At 45.5% G+C, this 16042-nt stretch overlaps 1 pseudogene; it reads left to right on the forward strand.

Annotated features, from left to right (window-relative positions):
• Nucleotides 1-4849: 4849 nt before the first annotated feature.
• Nucleotides 4850-5366, forward strand: LOC132428736 (oligosaccharyltransferase complex subunit OSTC pseudogene; annotated as a pseudogene).
• The last annotated feature ends 10676 nt before the right edge of the window (nt 5367-16042 follow it).

Genomic DNA, 16042 nt, shown 5'->3' on the forward strand with positions numbered 1-16042 from the left:
TCCTCAGAAAAGTCCTACCCAGTCACACAATTCCCCCAGCCCAAATTATCTTCCAAGAGCAACCATCACCATGTGGGGTCATCTTTTTTATTTGCTTACTTGTTTGTTGTCTGCACTGCCAGCCCCCCACCCAGCAGAGGGAAAATGTGATATGGGCAGAAACATATTATTCCCAGAGTCTGCAACAGTATCTGACACAGGGAAGCGCTCAACACACACTTGATAGGTGAGTGGATAAGTGGATGCGTGCTGTATTAAAGAACCGTGTTCTCATTAGAAAGGGCTGCATCAGCATCTTCCTCTTTCTTCCTCTTCCTCTTTCCTTGGTGCCCATGTCAAAGTCATCAGGTCCTGCCTGTGTGCTCTACTTCTGAGAAATGCCTCACAGCTGTCTGTCTGTCCTCTCCTACTCCCCAATCCCCCGTAGCCACTGCTTGCTTACCCTGTCTCTCTCTCCCTGCGGCCAGACTTTCCTGAAACACAGGTGTCCCTGTCCCAGCTCTGCATCCTCCTTCCTTGCTACTATTCACCCCCCAACTCCTGTGATAGCCAACCTCCTCGTGTATCCTCCATTTTGGGGGCTGTACTGAAGTGTCTTTCCCACAGTAACTCCAGGCCCTGCTTTTCTAGCCAACAGATCTTGCCTTTCTCATTAGTGGAGCCCAAGCATGGTGGTGTAGGCAGCACCTTGGTAATCCCTGGAGAAGACATAAGTGTCTGCCTCTGAGGTGCACAGGGCTTCTGAAGGTAGCAGGATGGGTGGGTGGGTGAGAAGGGGCGGGAGCTGGGGCAATAGCCAGAGAGAGATTTCTGAGGATGTCTCAGAAGCAGACAGAGAAGGGCCCCCCACAGGGCAGGCCTGGGGCCCCTAGACAGCTCTTGGGGAGCCTGTGGGCAGAGATGCTGGAGCTGGCCTTCCACAAATCAGTGAAACCCTTGGAAGGCCTGGAATGGAGCTGCACCCAGGTGACGAGATGGCCTTGTCCCTGCCTGTTTTGCAGCTGTGGAGAGCCATCCAAGGGTGGGCAGGCGGTTGCGTAACACTTAAGAGGGGAGAAAGCAAACCCAGTGAGACAGGAGGTCTTGGCTTTGGTGACGGGACAAACACTGACCGCAGTTGATGAGGTGGCCCTTCTCTCCATCTACAGCTATTGCTTGCCCCTCAGAAGAGCCCACACCGGAACTGAGGTGGGAAAACTTTACATAAGGTAGCACCGTTTAGAGACCTTTCTTATGAAAGACACTCTATTTCCTGTGAGTTACTGCCATGAAGAATATTTATTTTTAATATCAAGTGTCTAAATTCATCTACCCTCTAGAGATCATTTCATCTTGTACTGTGCGCTATCTCAGCAGAAAAAATGCTTTCCCCAAATGTGTCAGTTCTATTTTTAAAAAGGTTCAGTGACCTATTTCTGTTATTCTCACAGACACCGAAAGAACAGTAGAGTCTATTTAGGCTCAGCTCTGTCACCGAAAAGTTACCCCTGCCAGGTGTTGCCTACAGAGGCACCATCTTGCTTTGCAGTAAAGAAGCATAAATAAATAAGAGGAGTATTGTCAGAGTGAGATCATGGGAGCGTAAACACACACACATACACACACTTCTCCATTTTTGAACAATGTGATGATGACTACAGTCCAACCTCAGCCAAACTCACATTAGGAGATTGCTTAAGAGTCAACCATTTACTGGACAAAGAACTTGAAAAGACAATTTACAAAAGAGGAACTACAGTTCATCAACTAACACACGGAAAAATGCTTAACTCCTCTAGTCATCAAGGAAATGAAAATACTTAATAATGCCACTTTCCAACACTAACCTACGGTGTGAGAAGTCAGGATAGCAGTTACCCTTGGCTGGGGTAGAGGAGGGTGAACGGGGCACAGCAGGGGCTTCTGGGCTTCTGGTAATGTTCAGTTTCGTGATCGGGGTGCTGGTTACTTAGGGGGTGTTCACTTGGTGAACATTCACTCATGATTTGTATACTTCTCTGAATGTATGATAAACCACATTATAAAGTTTACAAAAGAAATAAGCTCACTTTCTACCTATTAAGTTAGCAGAAGAAAAAACATTAGTGATAATAGCCATGCCGTTGAAGCCATCAGGTAGCTGGACTTTTTATGTATTGCTAGAGGCAGTGTACATTAATACAGTCCTCTCTGGGGAACAATTCAGCAATATGGATTTGAACTCTTAGAAATATTCATATTTGTTAACTCAATAATTCCACTTCTGAGATCTCTCTTAAGAAACAATCCTAAGTGTCAAAAAAGGTTTAAATTGCAATACCACTGAAAATAACAAAAAAACATGTATAATAGCAAAACATTGAAAGCAATTTAAATGTTTGACTATAGGGCAATGGTTAAGAAAACTTTGATAAATCCCGTGATGACATTTTATGTACCCTTACTGTAAACTGAAGTGAGTAATGACAGAAGGAAACACAATACAGTAAGTAGGAAAAGCAGGATATGAAATAGTAGGCACAGTTACAACTACATTTAAAAAAAAAAAAAAAAAAAAAGGAACGACTCTTTGCAGAGAAAATCACCAGAAGATAAAAAAGTGAGCAATGCTTGTGTTTGGCTAACAGGTCCAGGTGGGATAAAATTTCTTTAATGTACTTTCCCATGTTATCCAAATTTTATTTAATGAGGCTGTATTACTTTGGTAAAGGAGGGAATGTTTTAAAAGTCAGCCTTGTGCCTTCCACTCAGTTTCAGAAGGTGCTGCCCTCTGTTTCCCCCGGGTCCCCTACACCCCTGCCAGTCTGTGTTTAGGTGCCTAATGTCAGCATTCTGGGTGGAATGGAACCAGCACTGAAAACTGTCAACTCTGGGGAGAGCATAAAGCCAACTGTCCTTTCTGTCCTGGCTGTTGAGGGCTTGTCTCTGATGACCCATGTATTCCCTAAGTTTATCACCAGGGCTACAAATGTGCCAAGGTCTTACTAAGACCCTTGTAATCTGGAGGAGCGGGGGTGGGGAAAGCATGGACTCAAAAAGATAAGAAGAAAAGTGCAAAATTAAAATTTACAGATTTTTATTGCAGTGGCTACTCTCCCTGAGAGTAGGGACCACTTTGTAAAGATCTTTCTTAACCTCGTGAATGCTCCAGAGCGTTGAGGATTAAACGTAGATGATGTCAGCTCCTTTCATCGTTACCTTTGATTTCATAAAAATGTCATTAAATTTGAGATCAATTTGTAGGTTAAATTTCTCTCATATCCAAGAGTTTCGGACTATTCATGACCTTTGAGAGAAATTCACAGGTAATAAATGTTAAATTCTTTTTTTGGTAGCTATATAATTTTTAAAAGCAAAATGGTAAGAGATCTCTCAGCAACAGCAATATACTTGTTTCCTGTGGGATAGACATGTATTTAAATGCCTGTTCTAGGACTTCCCTGGCGGTTCAGTGGTTAGGACTCTGCACTTCCACTGCAGGGGGCGTGGGTTTGATCCCTGGTTGGGGAACTAAGATCCTGCATGCCATGGGGCACGACCAAAAATAATAAGAATAATAAATGCCTGTTCCGAAGTAGGACAGAGTCTCCTCAGGCGAGAGTGACTAGGGCCTGGAGGTCTCCTTATTTCTTCCCTCAGGTAATAAGCAATCGATTAAGAGGCCTTCCACCACACCCTTGCCCTGCTCCTAGATGAAAATTTATTCAAGTCTGTTCCCGCTGAGCACGCCCTCTTAAGAGATGTCAGCCCGGACCCCAGAGACTAGATAGGCCCCCTCCTGCCCTCTCTCCTAAGTCCTGTGCTTCCTTCTGTCAAACCTCTTTCTTCTTTGAATTGTAATTATCTGCCCCTGACCTGGGAGATCCCTGAGAGTGGGGACCACTTTGTAAAGATCTTTCTTAGCCTTGTGAATACTCCAGAGAGTTGAGGATTCAATGAATGAATGACAGGATGGGAGAGAGGGAGTGGAAAAGACAGACGGGGATTGGAGAAGGTGGGGGGTTGGTGGTGTGGAGTTGGAGGCGAGGGCAGTCTGAAACAGGTTTGGATTGAGTGGACTGCGAGACAGGTGCTTGGTCCACAGGAATACTCCGGTCTGGAGGGCAGGCGAGGGGCTGGGATAGAGAAATCAGGTGGTGGCCACCAACATATATGCGGAGGGAGGGAATTGAAGCCACTGCTATGGTTGCGAAGAGGTCACGTAGGAAGTTTGGGCAGAGAGAGCCTGGGAAACCTCAGCACTCATGGGGTGGGCAGGAACGTGATAAAGAGAGCAGGGGCTGTGAAGTCTGAGTGGTTCCAGCAGAAAGAGGAAGAAAGCTGTAACAGGAGGCATGAAGCCCAGGCGGGAGGCCGGTTACAGCGCTGAGCTCTCGTGTGGGTCGACTGTGTGCCAGGCCCCAGCCCTGTGTTTTGTGTGGATTATCTCAAGTGAGCTGCAGGACAATGTTAGGATAAACCCCTTTCTATAGATGTGTGAACTGAGGCACAGATAGGCTGAGTTGCCCAAAGACATAGAGGAAGGAAGTGAAGACTCGGGGACTCCGCTCCAGACTCCATCACAACGCCGGATTACCTCCAAGTAATGCTTCCAGCAAGTGGGGCTGGAAGAGTGTCCCTAGGAGAAGGTATTAGAAAGGCTCAGAGCAGTGTCTGTGATGAGGGCCCCGGCCAAACTGCAGGGGAACTAGTGAGTCAGCGAGGGATCAAGGAGACAGCAAGCGACTGTATAATGAAGGGTGGCTTGCAATTTCACGAATGTGTTTGTTATCAAGAAGCGATTGCCAGTTAATATGTTTCTAATTTTAATGTCTTTTAAAAATTATCTTAGCTGGTTTTGGGTGGTGTGTAGGGTTTGAGAGCTGCTTCTGCTGCCAAAAACATGGAGACTTTGTCCTGAGTCCCATGCTTAGTACTCCGATGTCCCAACTTGAGCTAAAGAAGCCGCCCTGGGTTCCTGGCCACAGCAGCCTGCGCACTGGTATTTTACGTCTCATCACCAGAGGATTAATTGATGACATCACTGTGGAACCTCCCAGTGTTGGCTCCGTGACTGATGAACATGGGCCTCGGAGGCCTGCCGGTTTCTTGGCCTACAGAGCAAATGGACGATATACTATGAAGGACCGCAGACAGCTTCCTGTTTACAATGGGAGGTTTAGGTTTCACAATCCTGGGCCGATCCAATGCAGCAAACGTTCCAACACTCAATAGATTTCTTGTTCTATTCGTTGGATTTGTGTCCTATTGAGTTTTTCATGGCTAGAGTATTCATGAGAATGAAACTGCCGGGCTATCTGAATGTTAGCCTGCCTTTTGAGAAGAAATCAGTGGATAATGGATTTGCTCCTGTTAATGAAGTTTTAAAGGCTGTATCAATCCTCTAACATGAAATGTGGGAAAGAATGAAAAGCAGCAGAAAAAGAAGCATCTGTGAAAAGATAGGAAACATTAAAGCTTGGACTAGAATGCTTTCTGCGTATGGAAGAGATAAGCTTATCACAGTATTTTTGTCCTGCTGACCTATGGTGACATACTGATGATGTTAACTGGCATGTTCTTAGTTTTTTGTTTCTTCAAGAAAATAGGCTCCATTTCTACAACTATGCTACTAAATACAATGATCTTTCTAACAACGCCCTTAACGTTTTTTGGAGATGCCATTTCTGATTTTCAGAAATAAAGGTAAAATCAGGAAGCAAGATCCCATATGCTGAGAACCCTGGATGGCTGATCAACTTTACCTATGGTGCTTTGCCTTTAAACAGTGGGTGGTAGTACATGACTTCAGACGTGTATCTAAGACTCTTTCCTCAACAGTAAGAAAGGAGCAGAAATAAATAATTTTTTTCGAATTAAAAAAAAATTACCTCTGAACCTATCAATGAAAACTGAAGCACCTCTCCATTGCTTTGCTGTCTCCTTCCTTAATGCAGAATTGGCCACAACAAACACTGCGGGCCTTTCTGTTCAATATTTGACATTATGGATTTTCCTACATTTCCTTTGTCTACAGACACTCTTCCAGAGCCATATGGCCTGCAGAACCACCTAGAAAGTGAAGAGGAAGCAGGGGCCCTCCATCCCTCCTGGAGACTGGGTGGCCCTGCCTGGGGGCCTTCGCGCTAGATGTGCCCATTGCCTAGAACCCTCCCTTGTGGCGTCTCCCTAGCTAACTTCTCTCCTCCCTCGAGTCTTCCACCATCACAGTAAGACCTACTGTGACCATCCTGTAATACTGCAGCTGGCCCCCGCCCCCAAACTGCAGGGGCTCCTATCTCCCTTTCCCTGCTCTATTTTGTTCTTTTTTTCCATAGCAACGGTCACTAGCAACTGTCCATAGCAACTGTCATAGCCACTAAGCCAGTAATACTACTTATGCAATATCTTTAGTGTTTGCTGCACATTTCCCCCCTGACTACTATATGGCAAGCTCCTTGAAGGCAGCCATCTTTATTTTGTCCTCTGACTTATTCCAGGTGCCTAGAGCACTTGTGGGCATCTAGCAGGCCCTCCATTCATATTTTTGGAATAAAAACAAGGGAGTTCTCCCAGGTGGCTGTGACTCCTTCATAAAACGGGAAGGGCTTTTGCCAAGCCTTGGAAGATGGGCAGGCTTTCCATAGGAGAAACAGGGGAGACAACCAGGTAGGGGAGCAACATGAGCAAAAATGCTGGAAGAGAGGAGGAAGGAAATCATTTGGGAAGCAGTGAGTAGACCGATTTGGTGGTACCCAGGGTGTGTGACATCAAATACCAGGATAAGAGGTGTGGATTTTCTTTCATAGACAGTGGGAGGGAAGCGAAGGACTATGGAATGGGTTCTGAGCAGGGAAGGTACTTGATGCCGGTAATATTTTAGGAAGATGAATCTGGAGGTGGAGTGCCTTTGGGTGGGAGTGGCCCCTTTCGGGAGATTTTCCTAGATCCCCACCCCCTGTGTCCCCCACCCCATGAGCCCTCTCCATCAGTCTGAGGATTTTCTGTGCCCCCATTTTCTTTGTGTTCTCACTGCTCCTTACTAAGCAGAATCAGAATCTGAAGGTGTGTTGCACAATCTTAGATTTGGAGAGAGGCAGCTTTAGCTCTGCCTACTCTCCTTTTTCTAGGTGAAACTGGGGGAGCCATTACCCATGGCCTCTGGTTAGAAATGGCATGCAGCACTTGGAATCCTTCCTCCTGCTTCTCCATCTTCAAATTCATGCCATGGTCCCCAAGAGGAATGAGTGAAGGCTTTGAGATTTCCCTAAGCAACACTGAAATTCCAAAGGAGGAAAGGCACAGAAGACCTTTGCCCGGTACATCAAGAAGGTGGACAAATTTAGAGCTGGAGCCTTGTGTTACAATTGCAAGTCAGACTCCAAGAGGGGTAACCAGCTTATTAGCGCAGGCACCTGGAAACTGACTTTTCTGCCATCTCTCCAAGCACACACACACATGCATGCACGCACACACATGTGTGCACGCTCTCACATACACACATCTACTGGGCCATAGAAAGATCAAGGCCAACTGCAAAGCACCCATTCCCCAAGACTCCTAATTTATATTGGGAACTAGCTGTAAAGCTCCTCCTGGCCCCCAGCCTTCCCTTGCAATGATAAAGAGCATGTCGCATCACACTAAATGTGACACTTAATCAAAACCCATCTTCTTTAACAAATCCTTAACCTCCAGCACAGGAGAGTCACCAAGGCCAAGGGACGAGACAGGGAGCCGACTCAGGTGGCACACGCTTTGATCAAGATGATACAGATTTCCTTTTATTTCACTTTCATCAGAGTTGTAAAATTCCAGATCTGTCCCCTTTTTGATTTGACAACAGCACATTTCAGTAGAGGTTGACACCAAAAAAAGACCAGGACTTGTTCTCTCTTCAACTGGGAGTAGGCGATAATTTCTCTGAATCCTCTTCAGTAATGATCGCCAGAGCTTCTGATCTTCCCATAAGCAAGTTTTGCAGGGAATGTGGTTAAACTGAAGCGCAAACCTGGCTGGCATCTGGTTCCTTTCTTAAGTGGTATCTAAATACCCTTAATCTATCGGCCCTGGAAAAGACCTCCCCTTCTCTGCTTCCTTCCCTCGGTCTTTTTTTCTGAGACTTAAATCCTCGAGTGAATTCTTTCGCCAGATTTCTGGGGCAGGAAATTTACTTCCCTGGCACTCAGTACGTTAGAAACTTCTGGGGTTCCAGCAACTGTTCATTTCTATAGCATGGCCCGTGGCTTTTCTCATGACCTATGTGGGATTTTGTTTTTAAATTATTTAATCACTAGCTAGTTCCCAATAGAACATATTTCCATCTGTTCAATGGACAGTTATTGAATCCTAATTATGGATGATGTAGGTGTTATGAATCAGAAAGATTTACTTCTGCTTCCGAGAAACTTTCCATCTTGAATTATGATGACATAATGGTAATAGTAATGGTAGCATGTGACAGGTGGCTACAAGAATTCCAAAGCACAGATCGTTCATGCATCCAGTAAGTATTAAGCATCTACCATGTGGCAGACCCTGTTCTAGACACTGGGATACTGCTCTGTACAAAATGGATAACATTCCTGCCTGCAAGGTGCTTATATTCTAGTTGGGACTGGGCTGAAAATGGGGCAACATTTTCAACTTTTGTATATTTGGCTTTGAATGGCTTACAACTTTATCCATTGTCCTTCCCCAATCACCTTTTGTAGACTGAATTTGGACTTTCATGTACCCACCGACAAGTGAAATGTCTGAGCTATTGCGTGATGTCACACCAGCCCCATTTGTGTAGTGTCAGTACCCTTATTATTCACTAAAAATGAGCAGAAATTTGAAAAACGAAAGTGTATAAGTTCTCGTGAACTTATTATAATTGAGACAAAGATGGAAACCACTAGAATGGAAAAAAGGAAAATGAGAGAACCTATTTAAAATGTTGTAGGAATATCACATATTGAGTCTCACAAAGTAGAATGTATTTTTTGTTTCTGTGAGAGTAGTCTTCCTTATAACATGTGTTAGCAACAGCTTGGGCAGGTTCTCGGCAACAGCACTCTCTAGGCACCACCTCTACACGGGCAGGCCTTTTTCTACTCAGGAGGGCTGGGTCTGGGGCGGGGACCCAGAAAGGACCAGGCATGGCCCGGCACCAGGAAAATGCACTCACCTTTTACTCGGGACTTAAAGGAAAATAGAATATCCAGCATATTTCAGAGCAGGAGGAAAAAGATGGTTTTCTAGAAAGGACTGCATTTCAGCCAGAAAGAGGAGATCAGAAACTAGCAAAGAAGCATCTCCTTCCCAAGACCAGGTTAAGGCTAAAGATTGTAGACTAACCTGGAATGGGAAGGTAGAAGCTGGGAAGGTGGCAAGGGCCAGAGCTAGGAAGAGAGTAAGTGTCACATCTGCTTTGACTCTTCTAAGTAGAGGCCTCACCCCCTTTGCCCCTGGAGGAGAGGAGACAGGCAGAAGATTATTCCTGAATACAAGTCTGTGAGGGAGTCAGCGCAGGACGACAGTCAGCACACTGATGGGATGGTGTGGAATGTTGGGAGTGAGGGCAGCAAGAGCCATCTGAAGCTGGAACAACCAGAACTTTACTTTGTGGTTCCAGTGGCTTATGATCTGTGTCCTACTTTCCCTCCTGCAGGCCCCAAACTGCTCATGTAGCAATGCAGCACACACGGAAGGAAACCACAGCCCTAAAAGCCAGCAGGAGCTGGAGCGAAGGAGGCTGCATTTGTCCTGGGAGACAAGCTCCCTCCACTTCTGACCTGGCAGACGAGCTGGGAGGTATGCTACAACCCCTGGTCAAAGCTTATAAGGGTCATCTTCCACTGGCCCCTCTCTGTCATCTCCCCATTATACCTGAGACCTGACTCCTGGTTTGACCATCGGATTAAGAAACTTAGTGCAGAATTCAGCCACCATCAAGGTTGGTAAATAGGTGTTTGGTTCTGTGAGTTGTTGCGATAAAATAGTGTCTATTTTAAACTTTTTATTATAAGAAAATTTTCAACATACATAAAAGTACAAAGAATCTCAAGTTGTACATCTTAAACTTACACAATGTAATATTTCAATTACATCTCAATTCTAAAAATTAATTTAAAAAATACAATTAAAAAAAACTCCTCTTCCACCATGTGATAGACTACTATGCAGCCATTAAAAACTTAAAACTCATTTTACTAAAAAAAAAAAAAAAAAAAAGACTCCCCTATACCCATCATCTAAATTTAAACATTAACACCTTGCTATATGCTATAGACTGAATGTTTGTGTCCCATCCCAAGTCATGTGTTGAAACCTAATCCCCACTGTGATGATATTAGGAGGTGGGGCCTTTGGGAGGTGATTAGGTCATGAGGGTGGAGCCCTCATGAATGGGATTAGTGCCCTTATAAAAGAGAACCCAGAGAACTCCCTCACCTCTTCCACAGTGTGAGGTTAAGTGAGAGGACAGTCATTTATAAACCAGGAAGGGGGCTCTCATCAGACATCAAATCTGCCAGCACCTTGATCTTAGACTTTCAGCCTCCAGAACTATGAGATATAAATGCTTATAATCCATTTATATCTTATAAATGCTTATAATCCAATTTCAGCCTCCAGAACTATGAGGTAAAAACATTTATATGAGATATAAATGTTTATAATCCACCCAGTCTATGGTATTTGCTACAGCAGTCAAAATGGCCTAAAATGCCAATTTGCTTCATCAGTTTTTTCTTTGCTTAAGTATTTTAAAATAAATTCCCCAAAAAATAAAAAATAAATCCCAGACATTGTATTTCACCCCTGAATATGCAGTATATGCTTTTGAAGAGACGAGGACATTTTCTTATAGAATAACCATAGCACCATTATCACACATATCAAAATTAACAATAAATTCTTAAGTATTTTCTAATACCCAGTCCAGATTCGAGATCAGGCACATTCAAGGTGGTATGGCTGTAGACATACCCAATCCAAATGCAAATCTTCCTGATTATCCCCAAATGTCTTCTTATAATTGGTTTGTTTGAATCGGGATCCAAACCAGGTGCACAGTTGCATTTGGTTGTTATTTCTCTTCTGTTGCTTTAATTTAGAGGATCATTCTGCAGCACTAACCAGTGGGTTGTTCTTACCACCCACCCCTCTGTCCTAGGCTTCTGTGACTCTTTCCAAGTGTACTCTGAGGCCCCTCTGGAGCAGTTCAGTTGACCAGATCAGAGTGACCACGATTTGAAGGTATCAGCCCTGTCACGGAACCAGAATCGCAGATTTTCAAAATTCCAGGTATGAGACCATGAGATTTGGGGAAATGTATGATGCAGTTTCTGTCCCTGGCTCCAGACAAGATACAGCTTCCACCTAGAGGAGGAAGAGGAGGAAGCTGGAGGAGGGAGAGAGAAGAGGGACCCCAGGATAGAAGCAGAACTGAGGGGGGAGCGCTCCACACACTGAGGGTCCAGGCAGAGGGGCTCCCTCTGCGGCTTGTGCTGAGGGGCTAGGCAGCCACCCTCCTCGGGGTCCTCTGGTGAGCACTGCCCCTGACTCTCCTCTTGTGTGTTCAGTGGAAGGGACGCCCATAGCTGCCGGGAGAACTTTGCAGTCAAAGGCCCACAACGCAGGGAAGCTCCTTCATGGGGTTCGGGGCCCTGGCTACCTAGAGGGTTAGCGGTGCTTGGAAGGAAGCCCCTCACCCACCCCAAAACTGGCCAGCACCGAGTTGAGGTCATCCATGCAGCTGGGCCGGGTCACACAGGCCCTCTCTTACATCTTCGTACAGCTGCCTTGTCACTGGCATACTCTCGTGCTCCCTCTGAGAGTTCAGCCTTATGCTAGGCTGATTTCCCCTAGATGTGAAACTTTGATCCAAAGAATAGCATTTCTTACATGAGAGCAGGAAGTGCCTGGAGCCTGAGCTTTGTCCTCTAGTGCGGTATTGCAGCGTTAAGTGTGCCTCTGGACCTCTTGGACCAGAGCTAGACATGCTGGTGAACAGAGTGGAGAGGTGTGAGCCAACACCCAGATGACAGCTGTGCCCCGGGCCTAGGCCATTCCAGAGCACTGGGCTGCCTCTCTGCTCGTGTCTGTGTGGAAATGTTCCTGCCGAGCGCATTTGGGGGACATTCATATCTTCTTTGATGACCCACTTAGCGCTCTTTGGGCTCTTGTCTTCCCTTTATTGGCTTTGGTGACCACGGCGCTGGGAGCACTCTGCTCTCAGACAGGCTCCCCGGGGGACCCCAGACATTCTGACTGTAACCAGGACAGTGGGAACTTTGGGGGGATGCTGCTTTGCTGGCCCCCACATGTAGCACAGAGATCCTGGCAGCTGGAATCTGGTCTGCATCTGATCCATTTTATCTGCAAAGTATTCAGAAAATTTCTCCCCCAAAGAACATGCTGACTCTCTGAAGGAGGGAGTGCAGGGTGGGTCGCTTGTTTGAAGACATTCTCGGTTTTGATGAGGCTTGTGCAGAGACCCAAGATAAGCCTCAGAACGTGAGCCAAGCGGGTGGGGAAAAGGCTCTCTAGTGACACTCAGCATCTTCCCCTGCCTTCCATTTTACATGTTTACCAATTGTGAAAGCAGATCCAGCTGTTGGGAGGGATTGCTTCCAGATGACATTATGGGAAAGGAAAACACACTTTACAAAAAAGCTGCAGAATAAAAAGCAGAACATGTACGCTCTGTGGGCCAGGCTTTCATATGGACTATTTCCTGATATTGTGCAATAAGCCAGCTCCTGGGTAATAATCAGAACGGTGCAAATGTTCCCTGTACGAGAGTAAGGAGACCAGAATTGGGATCAAACGTGGCAGAACTTGGGGAAAATCACTTGACCTCGCTGGGCCACCATATTTGTCTCCTTTTGGAGAACTGCTTCCCACCTTCACCGGGGATCTTGTGAAAGCCTCGGAAAATATTTTCTGTATGCTGAATAATGTAAGAGAAACCATGGGAAAGCAAAGACATTTTGCTTCTGAATCCGGGATGGGTTTCTCAGCCCCCAGCACAGAAATTTGCTGTGTTGGCTTTCTCAAAGATTTTAGAAGCTCTCTAATGAGCTGGAATTAAAGTGTCCCTTTACTAATTTGGTTTTACAGGTCACTGGATAAAACCTACTTAGAGTGGTTTGGAAGAGGATTAGGACATTTGCATCTCTTCCAAGTTGACTTTCCAGGCAGGGTCAGTCAGCAGCTGGAGACTCCCTTGGCTAGGGGCCAGAGCTCTTTTGTAAGCTGCAAGTTTGCAAGGGCTTGTTGAGCACACTATAACTCTATTATCCAAGGAACAGAAAGTTTGCAAGGAAATAAAAATGTAAATATATAAAAGCAAGACCTACGTTCCCAAGTTTGCCAGCCTAGAGAGAACGCCGGAAAGCCCAGCGCTGCAGTTACCCAGGGCAAAGGAATCAGCCAAGGCCCTTGAATTACTCTTGTTCAGCCCCTGTTGGGGCAGAGTGGACCTCAGTAGTCAGACAATTGCTTTGAGCTCAGGAAGTCTCCTTAGACCAGCACTGTAGCCACTAGCCATGTGTGGCTGTTAGAATTAAATAAAATTTAAAATTGTTTTTCAGTCGCACCAGCCGCATTTCAAGGGCTCCGTAGCCACATGCAGCTTAGTAATTACAGTAAGGATAAAATGAACACTCACTCATTTACTCAACAAATATTTTCTTCACAGCAGTGAAGGAAGCATACAAAATCTCTGCCCTCGTGGAGTTTCTGTTCTAAAGGGCAGGATAAACAATAGACAATAAACACATCAGTTGTGGTCTCAGCAGGAAACAGATGATGCATTCAATTGAGTAACTGAGAAGAGTTTAATAAAGGGAGGATTTACCAAGATGTGGGCTCACTTCAAGGAAACCAGCAAGGAATGGTGCCGGACCCCAGAATTACCCAGCACACCCACACCTAGGCTGGACGGGCCGAGAGGAGAGGCGATCACCAGAACCCAGTGAGAGCTGTGGGGAGGAGCTGTAACCTGGCCCAGAGAGGCCACAGGCGGGGAGTCCCCTGGGGCACAGAGCAGGGCGGAAAAGGATGGAGAGGGAATCTGAAGGGGCAAACGGAGTATCTAGTAAAGGCAGCAGGTGCAAGAGGAAGAGGAGCAGGTAAGAGGGATGAATTATGGGTCAGGGCAGCCATGTAAAACAGATCCCCTGAAGCGCAGGGTGTCCTTCATTTGCTCTCCCACCAGCCCTCCTTTCCCTGTTTGCTTATGACTAATTGTGTCCTCTCCTCCACGTCCATCTATCATCTCTGTGGTTCTTCTGCCACTTGTCCCATCCTCTCTGTGGCACCGTCACAAGTCCTTGGAGCCAAACCAGGGCAGCTCTGCTGAACCTTCGGTGAATCTTCATGCTCTGTTTACCTTAGGAGCACAGGCAGGGCAATTTTTTTAATTTTTTTTTTATTTTTGGGTGCGTTGGGTCTTCATTGCTGTGTGTGGGCTTTCTCTGGTTGTGGTGAGTGGGGGCTACTCTTCGTTGTGGTGTGCGGGCTTCTCATTGCGGTGGCTTCTCTTGTTGTGGAGCACGGGCACTAGGTGCGTGGGCTTCAGTAGTTGTGACACTTGGGCTCAGTAGTTGTGGCTTGTGGGCTCTAGAGCACAGGCTCAGTAGTTGTGGCACACGGGCTTAGTTGCTCCACGGCATGTGGGATCTTCCCGGAACAGGGCTCGAACCCTTGTCCCCTGCATTGGCAGGCAGATTCTTAACCACTGCGCCACCAGGGAAGCCCAGGCAGGGCAATTTTTAAGTTTTCATTTTAAATAGGCTCTATTTTTTGAGAATAGTTTTAATTTTCCAGAAAAATTGAGAAAATAGCACAGAGAGTTCCCATATTATCCTCACCCCCCCAACAACTACCCTTATTATTACTCTCTTCTGTTAGCATGGCACATTTGTTACAATTAATGAACCAATAATGATATATTATTAATTGAAGTCCATACTGTATTCTGATTTTCTTAGTTTTTGCCATCAACCCAAGCTTTCTCCATGCCCACTCTGTACTCCCTAATCTGGCTACCTGTTTCCACACATCTTCCTCCAAGCTTTCAAAAGCCAATAGAGAAAATCCTGAAACTGGGTGAGTTGTTCCAGTCTGAGGAGAGAACATCTAGAAGCACTAACAGTCACAAAGCAACTTACAGGTGCAAGGGATTATCGACAGCCTCGACCCAGTCCTCAACCTCTGGGCACTCCCCTCCCTGAAGCCATCACATAGGGGTCCCTTCAGCCCTTCATCCAACTTCCCCTACTGTTAATACCTTACATATCATGATATACTTATCAAAACTGAGAAACTAGCATTGACAGGGGACTATTAACTAGACTTTGTTCAGATTTCACCAGTTTTCCTGCTAATATCTGACTTTTTCTGTTCTAGAATCAAATCCAGGATACCACGTAGGATTTACTTGTCCTGTCTCAATTTTCTCCAATCTGTGACAGCTTCTCAGACTTCCCTTGTCTTTCACGACCTTGACACTTTTGGAGAGCATTGGTCAGGAGTTTTGTAGAATGTCTTTTAATTTGGTCTTGGGTTTGATGTTTTCTCATGACTAGACTGGGGTTATGAATATTTGGGAAGAAGACCCCAAAGGCAAAGTGCCTTTCTCATGACATCATATCAGGGGGCTCATGATATGAGCATGACATATTACAGATGATATGAACCTTGGTCACTTAGTTAAGGTGGTATCTGCCAGCTTTTGCCACTATAAAGTTACTAATTTTCTTTTCCATAACCTTGTTACCAGTATGTCACTAAATCCAGCCCACACTCAAGGGGAAAGAAATTAAGCTCCTTCTCTGGAGGAAGGAGTAGCAAACCTTTGTGGGTATATGTTAAACACACCACAGTAATTAATTAATATCTTTGGGTGCATGCGTTGAGGCTATACAAAGATCCTGTTTCTCCTTAAAGTTTCACCCACTACTTTGCACATTCCTCAGTGGATCCTGCCTACAGCTATGGGGCTTTAAAGGTAATTTCTGATTTCCCTCATTCCTTTCACATTTATAATTTGGAATCCTTCTGTGAGGACAGTTCGTCTCTTCTACTCATT

Source organism: Delphinus delphis, chromosome 7 (genome assembly GCF_949987515.2).
Source record: "Delphinus delphis chromosome 7, mDelDel1.2, whole genome shotgun sequence".
Classification (NCBI taxonomy): Eukaryota; Metazoa; Chordata; class Mammalia; order Artiodactyla; family Delphinidae; genus Delphinus; species Delphinus delphis.